We start from the raw sequence: 17,389 nt of genomic DNA, 5'->3' as shown, positions 1-17,389 counted from the left end.
CCGTTTTATGCAACTCCAGCATGCTTGTAGGGCCCAGTTCACTCCAGGTCAGATTACTTGTCATACCTTTTGGTTTGAGAGCATCCTTAGAGTAGAAAGTTCAAGGCAGCTGGTTACTAACTTATACAGAGCTTTACAAGACCTTGAACCCTCCCCATTTGACTCTGCCCGCCGTAAATGGCAAACACTACTGCCTGAGCTAAGTGATGATATTTGGGAAGAAGCCACTAACTCTAGTTATAGCTTCCTTATCTCAACCGGAGATAGATTGATAAATTTTAAAGTCCTTCGCCTATATTATTTTACACCTCTCAGACTGCACAAAATATTTCCAGATAAATCTCCAGCCTGTCCCAGATGCCAGAATCAAACAGCAGATTTTTTACATGTTTTGTGGTCATGTCCCAAAATTGTTAAATTCTGGCATAAAGTGGTTGAATGTTTGAGTGATAACCTGGAGTTGCCACAAGTCCTCTCTCCTGAAGCCTGTCTTTTGGGAGTCGTGGACGATATGGTTCCACAAACCCGTTAGAATTCTGTATCGTACTTTGCTATTTTATGCTAAAAAAGCCATAATCATTCAATGGCTTCAGCTTGTGCCTCCCTCAGTCCAATACTGGCTTACCTTGGTCAACCGCACTTTACCACTCATTAAACTCACTTATGAAGCTCGTGGCTCCTCAACTAAATTCGAAAAAATCTAGGAGAGATGGCTTGAGGTATATCTCAACCCCAAAGTTCTGTAAATGATTCGATCCAAACCTGTCTTTGACGAAAGCAATGTTTTATTTGTGAACCTGCTTGCATATTATATGTGGACTGTATATTTTTGATCACACTTGTCTACTTAATATGAACAGATATGTCACTTTGCCTTTTTGTTAAATAAAAGTGAACTTTTATAAAAACAAAACAAATGGTGAACCTCTCCAATTGAAAACCTGAGTTTGCCACTGGATTTGAATATAAATCCATTAACGCTTCAATAAAACAGGCAGGAAAAGCAACTTTTTCCATTACCTTCTGTAAATAAATGTGGTCAAATGCCTTCTTGGTATGTAAAGAAATAAGTAACATTAGCTTAATACATCAATTAAATTCGGTGCTCTTCTGGTGTTATTAGCAGCCTGCCTCTTTTTAACAAATCCTACTGGGTCCTTTTTAATCAATGTTGGTAATAATTTTGCAAGCCGTTTCGCTTAAACTCACTTTACTTTTCTGTAGTTCTATAGCAACATTTAAAGGGGACATGTCACCATAAGAAATAATTCCAAAATCTTTTGTATTGGGCTTGTAAGGCAAAATAAAATGTACTTATACTATATGAATTATTTAAATTATGTTACCTGTAGTCCTGGAATTCACAATCACAGCAACCAGGCAGGTGTCATACTGTGAAGACTGTTAAAGCAAGCATTGCATCATACCAAAATTTTGCTAATGCAGCAGAATGGGGGACCTGATTCACATGCCCTTGCATAAGATGCACAATTAGACAGTGAGGAGGGAAGAGCAATTTGGGTAGTGCAGTGATATCAAGGAAAGGTACAATGGAAAGTAAAAGATATGGATACATGCCATTATTTTTTATTCCAAAAAATGTAGTCTTCTGTGTCTTCTCTTTTTGAACCAGCGTGCAATCAATCTGGATTAATAAACAAGATAAATAAATGTGGACCCAATACTGAGCCCTGGGGGACCCCACTAAGAACCTTGCTCCAAGCAGAGAATGTACCATTAACAACCACCCTCTGCACCCGATCCTGTAGCCAGCTTACTATCCATGTGCAAACAATTTAATTAAGCCCAACAGACCTTTGTTTATATAGCAGTCATTTGTGGGGCATGGTATCCAACGCTTTGGCAAAATTATTATTATAAAAAGATTACCGCTCTCCAAACATTTTAAAGAAAAATGACACATGGCTGAACAGGTACGATTTATGGTTTTATTGTTTGTGTTGCATCACCTAGTGATTTAGTTGTATGGTTTATGCATTGTTATAAAAATGTCCATTTTAGGCCACCATACCCTTAACATCTGACCATGTGTAATCCCAGGAAATTATCACTCTTCATACTGTTCACAGCTAGCACATCACCATCTGCAGTAATCCTACCCCACCCAGCCTTGTGGTAGCATCATTGGTAGGTATAATTTATACCCCAATCCTGGTCTATAAATGCAGATCATTATTTATCTGTTTTTATCTTCATGCAAGTTTTGTACTGTAACATGTTATGCGCAGTACTTCATGGTACCGTTATATAGTATATGTTGGTCCCCACAGTATTTATATACTTTCTATGCTAAGCTATATTACACGGCTTTACTGCTGTCATTTTGTTTTCCCTAGTTTTACACCTTCCCCTTGTTAATAAAACTGACGCTTTCTAATCTGGTCTCAGTGGATTAATGAAGGAAGGAGTTTAGCTGTATGTCAAGCTACACACTACCCAAGGGTAACACTTAGGGGTATATTTATCAAAGAGTGAAGTTAATAGTGAAGTTTCGCCACTAGAGTGAAATTCCGCCACTCTCCATTCATTTCTATGGGATTTTTATAGGCGTATTTATCACAGGGTGAACTTTCACTTTCACCCATTGATAAATACGCCTTTCAAAATCCCATAGAAATTAATTAAGAGCTGCGGAATTTCACTCTAGTGGCGGAACTTCACTCTTTGATAAATTTACCTCATGGTGAGGACAGAACAGTAAAACAACGATTATCAAGCAGGTGGATCTTTAGCTTTACTGCATGCTCAGTGAAACAAAAGATGTACAGCAGGCAGAGCAAAGTCACACTGCAAGCACAGGCAATATTCTAGGGCAGTGATCCAGATACACTGATACTAAGCCACAACAGTTATAGTAGGCTAAAGGCTAACCCATTGTGACAGAAGCGAACACCTTCATTAGTGACCAGATCCCAATTTTCGGGCTCCTCTCAATGCTCATCTATTATTAATGCTGCCACAATTGCCCGCGCAAAAGCAGAAGCAGCAAAAGCCGCCTTTGCAGAAAGGGAAATGGAGGCAAAAATAGAGAGAAAGCCAAGAAGCAGAAGCAAACATAAAGAAAGTGTGCTTAGAAATGGAAAGGCCTGCCTAGAAGCAGAAATTTAAATGAAGACCTCATGCTTAGAAGCATCTCTAGAAAATCTGGCCATAAAGAGGGAAGCTGCAGTGGCCATAGCTCATGTACCCTGACAGCGAAAGACACAGCAGGGTGCCTGATCTGGAGGTTAAGACCCACTACAGTGCATCTCTGAATATGTCTACCAACACTCCAAACAGTGTACAGATTCTCTTTCAGCACAAGTAACACTCTACCCCTGAGTCAGACCAAGGGTGCCATACACCTCCACAAGTCAGAAGCAAGTTTCAACTGCACCAAAGGGACAATACTGAGCAAATTGAACCTGCAAACAGTCACCATGCCAGCCAAGTATCCAAACCTAGGGGTATCCCCACAACTGCCCCCTCTGCTCTGATAAAGCGGTATGTCACAAAGCAGCCTAAAGGAGAGCCTCCAGACAGGTATGACTATACACTATATGCTCACTATTACGCACATCTACCTATCTATCTTGGTGCCAACCCCACCAGGTACTTTGCCAAGTTCCTTGCATGGTGCTAGTTACTCACAAAAGGACTTGCAAAGTTCAATGGCCGCCCAGAGGGCTACAGAGCCTGGTGATCCTACTTTCAAAACACTACCAGAAATTTAGACCTTTCACACAGTGAGGAAATAGACCTATTAATCAAATACCTAAGAACTGAGTCTGCAGAGCATGCAAAAAGGATCACGGTAATCAACATAAATCACCCAGAAGCTAGTCTCATAATGATCTGGCACAGACTTAACTATGGCTCAGCAGAGATAGTACACAATGCACTTTTCCAAAGAATCGATGCCTTCCCCAAAATATCTAATAAAGGTTACCAAAATCTTAGGGAACTAAGTGACTTGTTAATTGAACTACAAGTGGCCAAAGCCAAAGGGGATTTACCGGGGCTTTCATTCCTCGACACAGCCGGGTGTTAACCCCATAGTGCAAAAGTTGCCCTACAACAAGAGCAGTGGATGGAACATTGATCAAAATTCAATGGAGCAAGGTATGTGTAAAGACAATGCCCACAGCTGGGTAGCTCCACTTCCTTTCAAAACTCAAAGACATTCCGAATAATAATGAAGAGGCACTCAAATGTTTCACTTCTCTCACACAAACTCTCCAAAAGAGATGAGAGAACACTTCTTTTCATTCATGAGAAATATATTTGAGAATGGTCATGCAGAAATTGCTCCCAGTATTAAAGAGAAAAAGGAAGTATACCACTCAAAGAAGCCACGTCAGATCAGAGTTGTGTTTGACTCCAGTTCCAAATATGATGGAATTTCTCTAAATGATAGGTCCAGACCTTAACAACAAACTTTTGGGAGTACTCATATGCTTCCATAGAGACCCTATTGCCTTCATAGCAGACATCCAACACATGTTCCATAGCTTTCTTGTGAGAGGAGACCAAGAGATTCTTCTGGTTCAAAGACAGTGACCCAGCCAATTGTATCTTAGAGTACCACATGAAAGTTAATGTGTTTGGAAACAGTCCTTCCCCTGCAGTGGCCATGTATGGACTCAGACGGTCTGCCCAGGAAGGAGAAGCTGACTATGGCAAAGATGTGAAGCAATTTGTAGAGAGAGATTTTAATGTAGATGATGGTCTCAAATCATCACCCTCTGAGGACACAGCAACCAGTTTGCTTAAGAAGACACAAGACATGCTGGCTTAGCCCAACCCCAGACTCCACAAAATAGCCTCCAACAGCATACAGGTAAGGAAAGCTTTTCCAACCCAAGATCACGCCAGTGATTTAAGAGACTGGGATTTGAGAACAGACAACTTACCCATGCAACGCAGCCTTGGCCTAAACTGGGACTTGAAATCTGACACATTTACATTTCAAGTGAACAAGGATGAGAAACTTTTCACACGAAGAGGAGTATTTTCCACAGTAAATAGTTTGTATGACCCTCTAGGGTTTGCAGTTCCAGTGACCATTCAAGGCAAAGCTCTACTTAGAGAACTAACAACAGAATATTGTGACAGATTCACCACTTCCATCAGAGAAAAAACAAGTATGGGTAGATTGGAGAGACTCTTTAGAGACACTTTCTACCATACACATTCCGAGGCAATATACTTCTACTCCTCCTGCAGAAATAAAGGAGAGGAAATTCTGTGTATTCTCGCATGCTTCGACCAAAGCAATAGTTGCTGTTGCTTACATCAAGACTGTTGACTACAAAGATCAATCCCATATAGGATTTGTTATGGGTAAAGCAAAACTGGCTCCACAGCCAGAGCACACTATACCCAGACTAGAGCTTTGTGCAGCTGTTTAAGCAGTGGAAATGGCTGACCTCATTGCTTCAGAAATTGATCTTCAACTAAGTGAGGCTGGATTCTACACAGACAGTAAGGTAGTGTTGGGCTACATCTGCAATGACACCAGACGCTTATATGTCTATGTCAGTAACAGAATTCTGTGTATAAAGAGCTCAACACAACTAAAGCAATGGCACTGGATCATGCAACAAGAGCTGTACCTGCAGCTTGTTTAAAACAAACCTGTATACCTCTGAACAGAACCACCCAGATGATGTGTATGAGTTAGTTGAGGCAACGTCTGACCCAGAGATTCGTCCCCAAGTGTCTACACTCTGCACTAGTACTTCAAGTATGCACCTTGGGTCCCATTGCTTCAAAAGATTTTCTACTTAGATGTCTCTTGTCAGATCTATTACCTGCACTTCATGTAGTAAAGTTTATCAGAAAAAAAATATCTTCAACTTCTGACAGCTGCAATGGTTGACACCACTGCTAAAAAACATGTACACCAAGGGGGTTAATTATCAAAGTCCGAATTTATCTCAATATTTTCTGAAAAAACTGAACTGTTTTTTTCGGCTTATTTATTAATGCATTTTCCTCAAAAATTTGTTTGCGGGCAAAAAATCCGAAAAAACATGAAAAATATTAATTTTACAAATGTTTCGGAATTTTTTACCCGTAAACTTCTGATTATTGCACAAAAAGCAGCGCAGATCAAAAAATCATTTTGACTTCTCCCATTGACTTGTATGCAGCCTCGGCAGGTCCGAGATGGCAAATTTTCAGATTCAGTCTTTTTCCATCCTCGGGGTATAATAAATTCAGAAAAATTTGCGTTTTTTTTTTTTTTTTACTAAACATTCGTATTTTTTCAGGTTTTTTCAGGTTTTTGGCATTCGGAGTTAAGTAAATAAACCCCTTAATGTAAGCAAGAAATGTTATCATTTTCAATGTATAGCATGACACGTCTGGAGGCCAAGGTCACACATATCTGAACTGGTCTTGCTACTCTCATTCAGAGAACCAGAAAATGGGTGATATCTTACAATTTCAGATGGGGAGTGTTATGCCTCCAGCATTGTTTTATTGTTTGTGTAAATCACCTAGTGATTTAGTTGTATGGTTTATGCATTGTAATAAAAATGTCCTTCTTAGGCCACCATACCCTTAACATGTGACCATGTGTAATACCATGAAATGATCACTCTAGCTGCCAACTTCATACTGTTCACAGCTAGCACATCACCATCTGCAGTAATCCTACCCCATCCAGCCTTGTGGTAGCATTGTTGGTAGGTATTACTTATACTATAAGTCTATAAATGCAGATCATTATTTATCTGTTTTTATCTTTATGCAAGTTTTATAACATGTTGTGCGCAGTCACCTCAGTATACTGTACAGTATATGTTGCTCCCCACAGTGCTTATGTTTTTTTCTTTCAGTGCTTTAAAGTGTCATTCCATAGTGGTGCATCTCTGTCTTTTTAGGTTAGGTGTATATACAATTGAAAACAGTTTTTTTGTTGCCACATTGAAACATCTAACCTAAAAAGACTGTCACAGAGATGCAACACTGACACCTTATGGTCAAAATATGGAATGCCACTTTTAAGCACTGAAAGAAAATAACTTTTTTGAAACAACAGACTGTATACGACTAATGATATCATATGGACGCCAAAATCCACTAATTGGGGTGGGTATATCTATATATATATAAATATATATATATATATATATATATATATATATATATATATATATATATATATATATATATTTATATATAATAAAGAACAAAAAATGCCAGCACCAAGGGTCTTGTGTCAAAAAGCTTGTATTAAGACATGATATGTAAAAACCGACGTTTCGGTCCCTCTTGGGACCTTTTTCAAGGTACAAATACACACATGATAAGTTCATTAAATAACCTCCACCCACATCACGTGACTGTGCCTGTGTTTCCTTGTGCGTTTACCTCTTGTATGGCTGTTTGCAGCAATGAAGAAAAACAACTTATTTTAAAAAAATTGATACAAAAAAGTATTTCATATTAAAAATACTAAAGAACTTTCTTAAAAAATCCTTAAGCATTCTGAAAAAGTGCTGAGTGCCTAAAAATAGTGCACAGAGTGTATCACCTGCTGGATATAAACAGATCCTATGTACTCCCTTTAGAAACATAATAAAGAAAATTGTATATCTCGATTATACTGTTGCCAATCTTGACCTAACGGTTACATAATCATTCAATCTGGAAGTACTAGGAAACTAAGGTTATATTGTTTCACTAATTCACTACACTGTAGTTGAAAACTATAAGTTTACTCGCAGGCTTCATTTAAAGGAACATTTTGCGTCAGCTGACATAAAGCATGCACATAAGGAGATTGAACCGGGCCGAAACAGATTTAAATTAAAAAATGACTTTGATCCAGTCACCAATAATGTTTCTCTAAAAGCTTTCACAAGGGTTATTAATGATGGTATGCAGCAAGCCACACAGCATGTCCATTATAGGGATAATCTCAATAATTTCTCCAAAACATGCTATTCAATAAAAAAATATATTTTATTCACATCAGTAGTTAAAAAACATGTATAGTAATCCCTCTAACGCCTAACGCGTTTCATGCTTACCCAGCACTTAGTCATAGGCAGAATCCCTTTACTATTTACTACTTCTGCTCCCAATTCGATTTGAATAAATCATTATAGGGATAACCTCAGGAGGGGGGAGAGACAGGCGCTGAAGGATTTGTGCAATAATTGGGACATTGTTATAAAGTCGGCTGATAAAGGCGGTGGTATTGGATTATGCCTACTATCGCCAAGAAATACTGCAACAGCTGTCTAATGAATCTTGTTATCAGCTATTAATGTTTGACCCCACTTCAAAATTTCAATCGCAGATTAAGAAACTATTGGATGAGGCGGTGACACACGAATGGATCACAGAGGAAACCAGGGACTACTTATTTGTGGAACATCCGGTAAGACCAGTATTTTATACCTTGCCTATAGTGACATACCCCCCAGGGAGGCCCATCATATCGGCAAGAGGGTCCCTGGGGGAATGCATTGCTAAATATGTTGATGTATGGCTACAACCAGTAGTACGGGGGTTGAGTACCTATTTGAGAGATACCAATGACTTTTTGCAACTTATAAATAGTATACATTGTGAGCGATTAGATTTTCTTTTCGTCACTATGGACGTTCAAAGCTTGTATACTTGCATTCCCCATATTGAAGGGTTGAAAGCTGTGAAGGACGCTCTGGTACATAGTGACCAATACAGTGGTCCCCCTATTGATTTCATTTTATCGCTTTTGGAGTTCATTCTGTTTAAGAATTACTTTAAGTTTGAGGATCGATTTTATATCCAGTTGTCCGTGACTGCCATGGGGTTGAATGTAGCGCCCACTTATGCAAATATGTTTATGTACAAATATGAGTGTGAGCACATATTACAGTATGTCATCCACTGTTTCATCGATTTGGGGCTTATTATAGGCGCTACATCAATGACTTATTTTTTATTTGGTATGGTACCCCAGAGGAGTTGTTACAATTTACCAAAGATCTCAACTCGACATTGTCTCCAGTTAGATTGACATTAAACTTTGACCAAACATCGATTAATTATCTAGATGTTACAGTATATAAAGATCTGCTGCAGAGCAAATTACAAACCAGAATTTATCGGAAAGCAACAGATAGGAACACTTTACTCCATTACAAAAGTAGTCACCCCAGGCATTCACTACCCAGATCACAGTTGCTTCGGGTGGCTAGGATCCCAAGCGACACCAAGGAACGGCTGAGAGAGATTGAGGCTATGGACACACGGTTTATAGAAAGGGGTTATCCCAGAGACTTGGTTATACAAGCAAGGGAATGGGCCAGGAACCTGGATAGAACCACCCTCATGCAAGAGAAGGAGGGAGTTAGAGTTAAGGGTCAAGAAGACCTGTTCTATATGAATACATATGGCCCTTGTTCCCCGATTATTAAAAAGTCTCTTTTACAGCATTGGCCGCTAATCAGCACGGATCCGGATCTGTCGAAGTTGGTGGATAAGAGACCTCATATGGGTTACAAACGGAATAAGAATTTGAGGGAATTATTGATACCGGCTGATCCAACAAACAAGTATGTACAAACAACTGGAGGGGGCTCAGTGAAAGCAGGGGTGTTTAGATGCAACAATTGTGTTATGTGTAATACACTCATACTGGGGGACAAGTTCCACAATCCACATAGTGGTAAATTTTATCAGATTAAGCACAGATTGACATGCCGATCGGAGAATGTCATTTATATTATAAAATGCCCATGCAGGCTTTTGTATTGTGGTAAGACCACGAAGCAGCTGAGAGACAGAATCAGCATGCACCGTTCCACGATCAGAGCAGCACTGGATTCGGATTACGACACCAAAAGGGGTAAACAAGATATATCTAAGCAACCTATTGCTCAACACTGGTTGAAGGTGAAGCACTCGATCTCATCATTTAAATGGATGCCCATAGACTATGTGAAACCTCCACGTAGAGGTGGGGACGTTGATCAAATTTTACTTCAGAAAGAAGCATTCTGGACTTTTGAATTGGGATGCGTAGCAACACTTTGATTGTTACAATTTTATTATAATAATTTCAACAAGTAACATTGCAACACTGTGGTTTGTTTTTAACTTTGTTTTAAACTGTTATTTAAAAGTAGCCTTTTGGTTCCCTATAATGGGTTTAGATAAATTAACCATTTAAGCAACACTTGTGTGCAGCAATGAAAGTTGGTTTGATTGGCAGTCGCTAAATGCTGACAATTACATCACGTCAACCAGACTGTTGTTTGCCTGCCTTATCATGTGTATAAAATGCATTTTCAATATTGAATTGTTACTTTGAGAAAGGACTGGGACCAGGCCAAAACGTCAGTCGTAACTTCTACAATAAATCATTTTTTCCTTTTAAGAAGTCCTGGGAGTGCGGACCTTATTGCATTTTGGTTTGGATACGTGGGACACTGCACCCAGGCATGTAAAACTTTTTATTGAGAGTGCTGGCAACATAGAGGTTATATATATATATATATATATATATATATATATATATATATATATATATATATATATATATATATATATATATAGTTTTTCATTGTTAAAAACAATGCCAATGCCATAAAAATTCTCAATTATATTATTCACATAACACCATATAGTTATAGATACAGTATGTAGTACAAATACATAAATATAGTTAAAAGGCAACCAAATCCAAACAATTTAATTTAAAAATCTAATCAGTTTAAGAAAACTTTCCCTTCTTCTACTTCTACATTTGCTCCAAATCTATTAAAAGAAACCCTGTAGGATCACTATTTCGTATTTCCTTAAAATGCCTGGGAACACTGCGGTTAACCCTCTTATTCCTATTGCATACATATTCTGCAATTCTCATACCTACTGATTTGATGGTCCTTTCAACATAGAATAACTTACAAGGGCAAATAAGAAAGTAAACCACATAAGGTACCTGACAATTAATAAAAGATTTCTTAGCAGGAAGGAAAGTATGTTGTCAAGGTAAAATATATTTGCATGTGACACATCTTTTATTTGAGCATTTATTAGTACCCTTAAGACCAAAATGTCTATCCAATTTATTGACCCTGCTCCATACTTTGGAAGGCACAAACAGGTTTCTTAATATTTTTGCTTCTTTAAATATTACTCGGGTCTTTTAAAAACTTTAGGGCCCAATAAGGTGTCTGCTTGTAATATATGCCAATGTTTTTTAGTTATAGTCTTTATTTTATTAGAGGCATAGCTTTATTTGGTATAAAATGTAAATTGACCAGATTGACCCTTGTGACTTGGTGGTTAGAAGATCATCTTTCTTCCTTTTGGAGGCTTTTTCCTTCCTCCACCCATCGTTGGTTATAACCTTTTTCTTTAAAACTTTTTTCTAAAATGGTACATTTCTTAACATTATCTGTTTCTTTAGAGCAATTCCTTTTAAATTCATTTTTAAAGGGATACTGTCATGGCAAAACACGTTTTTTTCAAAATGCATCAGTTAATAGTGCTGCTTCAGCAGAACTGTGCCCTGAAATAAGTTTTTTAAAAAAGCAAACTTTTTATTTATATATCATTTTTAAATTTGGTATGGGGCTAGACATATTGTCAGTTTTCTAGGAGCCCTCAAGTCATGTGACTTGTGCTCTGAGAAACTTCAGTCACTGTTACACTCCAAGTTGGAGTGATATCACCCCCTTCCTTCCCTCCCCAGCAGCCCATCAACAGAACAATGGGCAGCTAACCAGAGAGCAGCTACCTGACTCCTCTTCTGAAGGATTGGTTTGCATCCCTGGCCCTACCTAGTGGTAGACATTAGAATAGCACCAAAGCAAGAAAACTCCTGCTTTTTTCCTGCTTGGATGCAAACTTTTAGCACTGCAAACACGACCTAGGTCATGGTATAATACAATGGGAAGGGGAGAAACAATAACTGCCTCAAAGCAATTCCATCCTGAAGTGCTGGCTCCTTCTCAAAGCTACAGGTGCAATGCACTGAGATTGGTGCCTCCACAGCAATATTACAAAAGTTCTTTTGGTTTTCATAGTAGAATAAATTATTTGAAATGTAAACAGTGTAATTTAGAAATAAAAAATCATAAAAGAACTGAATGCCCACAATCCAAAATTCTTAGAGTGAATCTATATAGGAACTATAAGTGGCCATCTGTAACCTTTTGGTGCCAACAACGTAGCTCCTACGTTCTTTTAAAAAAAGACTTTAAGTGCCAAGAACGTAGGAGCTACGTTCTTTACTAAAACAGCGCTCTCTCTGTACGCACAGCAAAATCAGCATGCAGAGAGGAGCGATGAGAGCCACAACCCCCTAGGCAATGAGCTTACCTGCAGCAGATTGCAGATCCCCGCCGACCCCCTTCTCCACGAGCGACACAGACGCAGCAACAGCTTCCTTGTCGCAGGACCCGGACCTCACGTGTTCCAGCGCCGCCCACGCACTTCCTGCTGCAGTGACTCATCGATCCTGGACCCTACAGCTCTGAAAAGGACCCCCTTCATCTAGATTCGGTAAGTACCCCTTTTGTTTTTACTTATGTAGTACATTTACAAGCATTTACATATACACAGTGCACATATTAGTAAAAGTAGTTTGTTTTTTTTTGCTTTTCTGACTTTTTAGATTTTTCACACTTTTGCACTTATTTACACACTCACATACACATATGCACAAATGTATACACTTTTTAGAGCTGTACATCCATACATACATAAACACACACTTATAGGGGTTTTTTTTACTTTTTTTGTTTTTAGTTCTTCATTTTCAAGTTTCCCTCTTGTTATTTCCCTAAAAACTTTAGATTTCATAGCGTGACTACGTGATCAAGCATTCTGACCACTAACCACACTGTAGGATCAGTTATTTTGTTATTTCATTGATTTTCCTAATTGTATTTGATTTTTTGTGATTTTTATTGCAGTTTTATGCTTGCATTGTTTTTCCTTGTGTCATTTTTTAGCATTGTTTACACTTTGATCATTTGGGGTAGAAACACATTTTTAGCAATTCTGTGTTTGTCAGAATGTGTACTTTCCAAAAATATATGGATTTGGGGGGTCTTTGTACTGTTAGAGGGTCTTACGGCACATTATATGCAGTCAGGCGAATTGACAGCCGAGAAAATTCTTATGCACTATTTTCATTTGGGGTCCACACGTGCCCACCTGCTTTGGTATATATATGCATAATGGGCATCAAAATGTTCAGTAGACCCTTGGCGTCAATATTTATAGTTTTCTAATTGTATGTAAGAAATTGGGTGAGATATGCAACCAACTGCAATATTTTTAGGCAATTTTCAGAAATATCATAAAAACCGCTGCCTTTAGCATTGCTTTGCAGTATGTACGTTTGGAGTAGAAAGACAGTTTTAGCAAATTTTTATTCGGCACAATGTGTACTTTCCAAAAATGTATGGTTTTGTGGGTCTTTGTACTGTTAGGGGGTCTTACGGCACATTATATGCAGTCAAAATTCTTATGCACTGTTTTCATTTGGAGTCCGCACATGCCCACCTGCTTTGTTATATCTATGCATATTGGGGATCATACTGTTCAGTAGACCCTTGACATCAATATTTAGGGTGTTTTTCATTTGTAGGTAAGAAATTGGGTGAGATAAGAGCGACCAACTGCAATATTTATAGGCGATTTTCAGAAATATCATAAAAACCGCTGACTTTAGCTTGGCTTTGCAGTATGTACGTTTGGAGTAGAAAGACAGTTTTAGCAAATTTTTAATTCGGCATGATGTGTACTTTCCAAAAATATATGGTTTTGGGGGGTCTTTGTACTGTTAGGGGGTCTTACAGCACATTATATGCAGTCAGGGATGCTATGTTCACAGAAGGCGAATTGACAGCTGAGAAAATTCTTATGCACTGTTTTCATTTGGGGTCCGCACGTGCCCATCTGCTTTGGTATATCTATGCATATTGGGCATCAAAGTGTTCAGTAGACTCTTGACGTCAATATTTTGGGTGTTTTCCATTTGTATGTAAGAAATTGGGTGGGATAAGTGCGACCAACTGCAATATTTTTAGGCGATTTTCAGAAATATCATAAAAACCACTGCCTTTTATTTGGTAGAATGTGTACTTTCCAAAAATATATGGTTTTCTGGGGTGAACATAATTTTTTGTACCTTTGCTTGTCACAAAATGCTGTATATGTGCTGATTTTGCAGTATCTGGAATTACAGAACTCGTATGGGGTGTCTTCTTTCTGGGGCCCCTATACACCACATACTTAGGTGTACCTATGCATATTGGGTATCAAACTGTTCAGCGGACCCCAGACTTTCATGTTTAGGGTGTTTTATCTTGGTATATAATGATATGTAGGCGATACAATGCATTAGAGTTGGAGTATTGAGGAGATTTTTGTATATGTCATAAAACTGCGAAATGTAGGAAAGCTTTGCTGCTTGGTACTTTTGAGTAGAAAGACGTGCATACCCATTTTAGATTCGTCAGAATGTGTACTTTCCAAAAGTATATGGTTTTCTGGGGTGAACATGCATTTTTGTACTTTTGCACCTCATAAAATGCTGTAAATGTGCTGATTTTGCAGTATTTGGAATTACAGAACTGTCTTCATTCTGGACCCCTATACGCTACATACTTAGGTGTACCTATGCATGTTGAGCATCAAACTGTTCAGTGGACCCTGGGCTTTCAAATTTAGATACAATGCTTCAGAGTTGCAAAATTGAGGTGATTTTCGGAAATGTCATAAAAATTGCCAAATGTAGGAAAGCTTTACGGCTTTGTACTTTGGAGTAGAAAGACATGCATAGCCATATTAGATTCATCAGAATGTGTACTTTCCAAAAATATATGGTTTTCTGGGATGAACATGCATTTTTGTACTTTTGCCCCTTGAAAAATGCTGTAAATTTGCTGATTTTCCAGTATTTGGAATATTATTCAAATTACAGGTGAGTGATTGCTCACCAAAATGAATTACACCTCAAAGGAGATGTTGATGATGAATATAATAGATCTGTCACTTAAAGTGCACTTAAATATGAAGTGTGAGAGTTGTCTTAACAGAAACCAAATCTGGGGATACTGAGCAAAGCAACCCATCTATTTTCCACTGGTCAGCAAATTCATTCAACCGCCTAGTAAACACTGCCTGGGTGTACTCTGCTCGGATGCAGGAACGCACCAGCACCCGGATTCCCACCTTCCAAACATTGCATTCTAGACTTATGAATGGCTAGTTTGGCTAAAGCTAGGAGCAAGTTGAAGAGAAGGTCTTTCTCTCGATTGTCCCGGGATACTGGGCGGCCAAAAATAAAAGCGTGAGGGGAAAAATGTAACCAGAACTGCAGGTGAAGTTTCCTCAAAAGAGCCAAAAGAGGTTGCAGTCTAGCACACGAAAAATAAGCATGAAACACGGACTCCCTTTTGCCACAGAATGGCCAAGCAGCTGTGGAGTCTGTAAAATGGACCAAGTACTCTCCTGTGCTCAATGCACCATGGAGCACTCTCCAACTCAAGTCTCCAGTGGGTCTGGGCACCAGGCTGGGCTCGCCACTGGGGTTTCTCTCCCTCATTAAACACCCGCCTCCAGATGGTATCATAGCGGGAGACAAGAGCAAGAAAGTGTACAGTGTGGAGCATGAGGGAGCACAATGGCTTTCTTGTCATGTCATAAAAGCTAGTCGAGGTAAAATTCTCCAACTGGCTCAAGTTGGGGGGAGGAGGTGTGTCAGGGGATTGACGGGTCTTGGGTGCTATTTCTATGGCTGGAGGTGGAGAGTTCCAAGGTGGATGTGGTTCTCCACCACGTAAAACCCCATCAATAAATGTGTGATAGTCAGGCGAGAGGTTATTCTTGATCTCCTGGAGCAGACGATGTGGAACTCTAGTGGTAAGGTACCCCATGCATGGCATAACTGCCCAAGCTTCCACCCAATCTGACCTCTCGAAATCCAGGAGATCCCCAACTCTGGTTAGCTGAGCCCTGCAAAGGCGGTGATGGATTCTGGTGGACTCCAACATCCTAGTCTTTAAAGATGGATTGTAAAGTAGGGGCTCAGTTAGAATGTCCCCCCCCCCGAATGCCTCCTTGCCTTAGCACAGTTACCATGTTCCAGGTCTTTAGAGTCTCTTGTTAGTAAGCAGGCAATGGTGAGAGGCTTCTTAAGAATCCTTCAGGTTCGATGACAAACAATTGCCGGTCATACCCCATGTTGCGTACCTGGAGAAGGATCTGCATACAAGTATCTCTGTATCTGCTGGAGACGGAAAGTATGTACTTGAGAGCGTATGCATACAACTCCTTGTCCTCCCTCTCTCAAGGGTAGGCTTGAAACACCCGCAGAGACCCAGTGCTTTCCCATCCAGAGAAAGTCCAGCAACCTTCTCTGGATTTTAGCAATGAATTCTTGGGTTGGGCTAAGACATGTCAGCCTATACCAGAGTTGAGAGGCCACCAGTTGCTTAATCACCAAAGCCCTCCCCCTCATAGAAAGCATTTTAGCAAGACCCTTCCACCTTCCCAGGCGGGTAAAAACATGCTCCTCAAGCTCAATGAAATTCTGTGGAACAGGACGCTCTTCAGCTGACAGATAGACACCTAAATATTTGATGACTTTAGTCTCCCACGAGATGTACTTGAGAGCGTATGCATACAAATCCCTGTCCTCCCTCTCTCAAGGGTAGGCTTGAAACACCCCCAGAGACCCAGTGCTTTCCCATCCAGAGAAAGTCCAGCAACCTTCTCTGGATTTTAGCAATGAATTCTTGGGTTGGGCTAAGACATGTCAGCCTATACCAGAGTTGAGAGGCCACCAGTTGCTTAATCACCAAAGCCCTCCCCCTCATAGAAAGCATTTTAGCAAGACCCTTCCACTTTCCCAGGAGGGTAACAACATGCTCCTCAAGCTCAATGAAATTCTGTGGAACAGGACGCTCTTCAGCTGACAGATAGACACCTAAATATTTGATGACTTTAGTCTCCCACGAGATGTCGCGAAAAGCAGAAGGCAAAGAATCTACACGTAGAGGACCTTCCAGAAGGCCTGAGCTCTTGGTCCAGTTGATCCGAGCTGATGAGGCAGCAGCGTAAACCTCTTGGCATTCTTGTGCTCGCTCAAGATCAACTAGGTCCTGGGCCACAAGGATGACATCATCAGCATATGCTGAAAGAACTACCCTCATGTCAGGTTCCCTGAGCACCAGTCCTGTAAGCCTCTTCCTTAGTAGACACAGAAAGGGCTCAATGGCCAGTGCATACAGCTGTCCCGACAAAGGACATCCTTGTCAAACTCCTCGTTTGAAGGCCAGAGGTGCAGTCAGAGACCAGTTGATTTTAACTAGACACTCTGCAGGGCCAAAGCTATAGGCTTGCAGAGTGCCTAAAAGATATTGGT

The 17,389-nt window shown here is 39.7% G+C and overlaps 1 long non-coding RNA gene across 2 annotated transcripts in view; it reads left to right on the top strand.

Moving 5' to 3' along the window:
• The window catches only part of LOC108719059, a 101,369-nt gene extending 90,987 nt beyond the window's left edge, over positions 1-10,382 (top strand). Inside the window, exons 1-4 of one of the 2 annotated variants that reach the window (XR_005961910.1) lie at positions 6,589-6,692; positions 8,315-8,395; positions 9,436-9,557; positions 9,747-10,381. This is a non-coding gene — a long non-coding RNA (uncharacterized LOC108719059). Of the gene's footprint in view, positions 1-6,588; positions 6,693-8,314; positions 8,396-9,435; positions 9,558-9,746 lie in introns of those variants that run through there. The other variant, XR_001936146.2, reaches the window with a different exon arrangement.
• The last annotated feature ends 7,007 nt before the right edge of the window (positions 10,383-17,389 follow it).

The sequence above is a fragment of the Xenopus laevis genome, chromosome 6L, assembly GCF_017654675.1.
Source record: "Xenopus laevis strain J_2021 chromosome 6L, Xenopus_laevis_v10.1, whole genome shotgun sequence".
Classification (NCBI taxonomy): Eukaryota; Metazoa; Chordata; class Amphibia; order Anura; family Pipidae; genus Xenopus; species Xenopus laevis.
The sequence above is the reverse complement of the archived record's forward strand: the minus strand, read 5'-3'. Positions and strand labels throughout refer to the sequence as shown.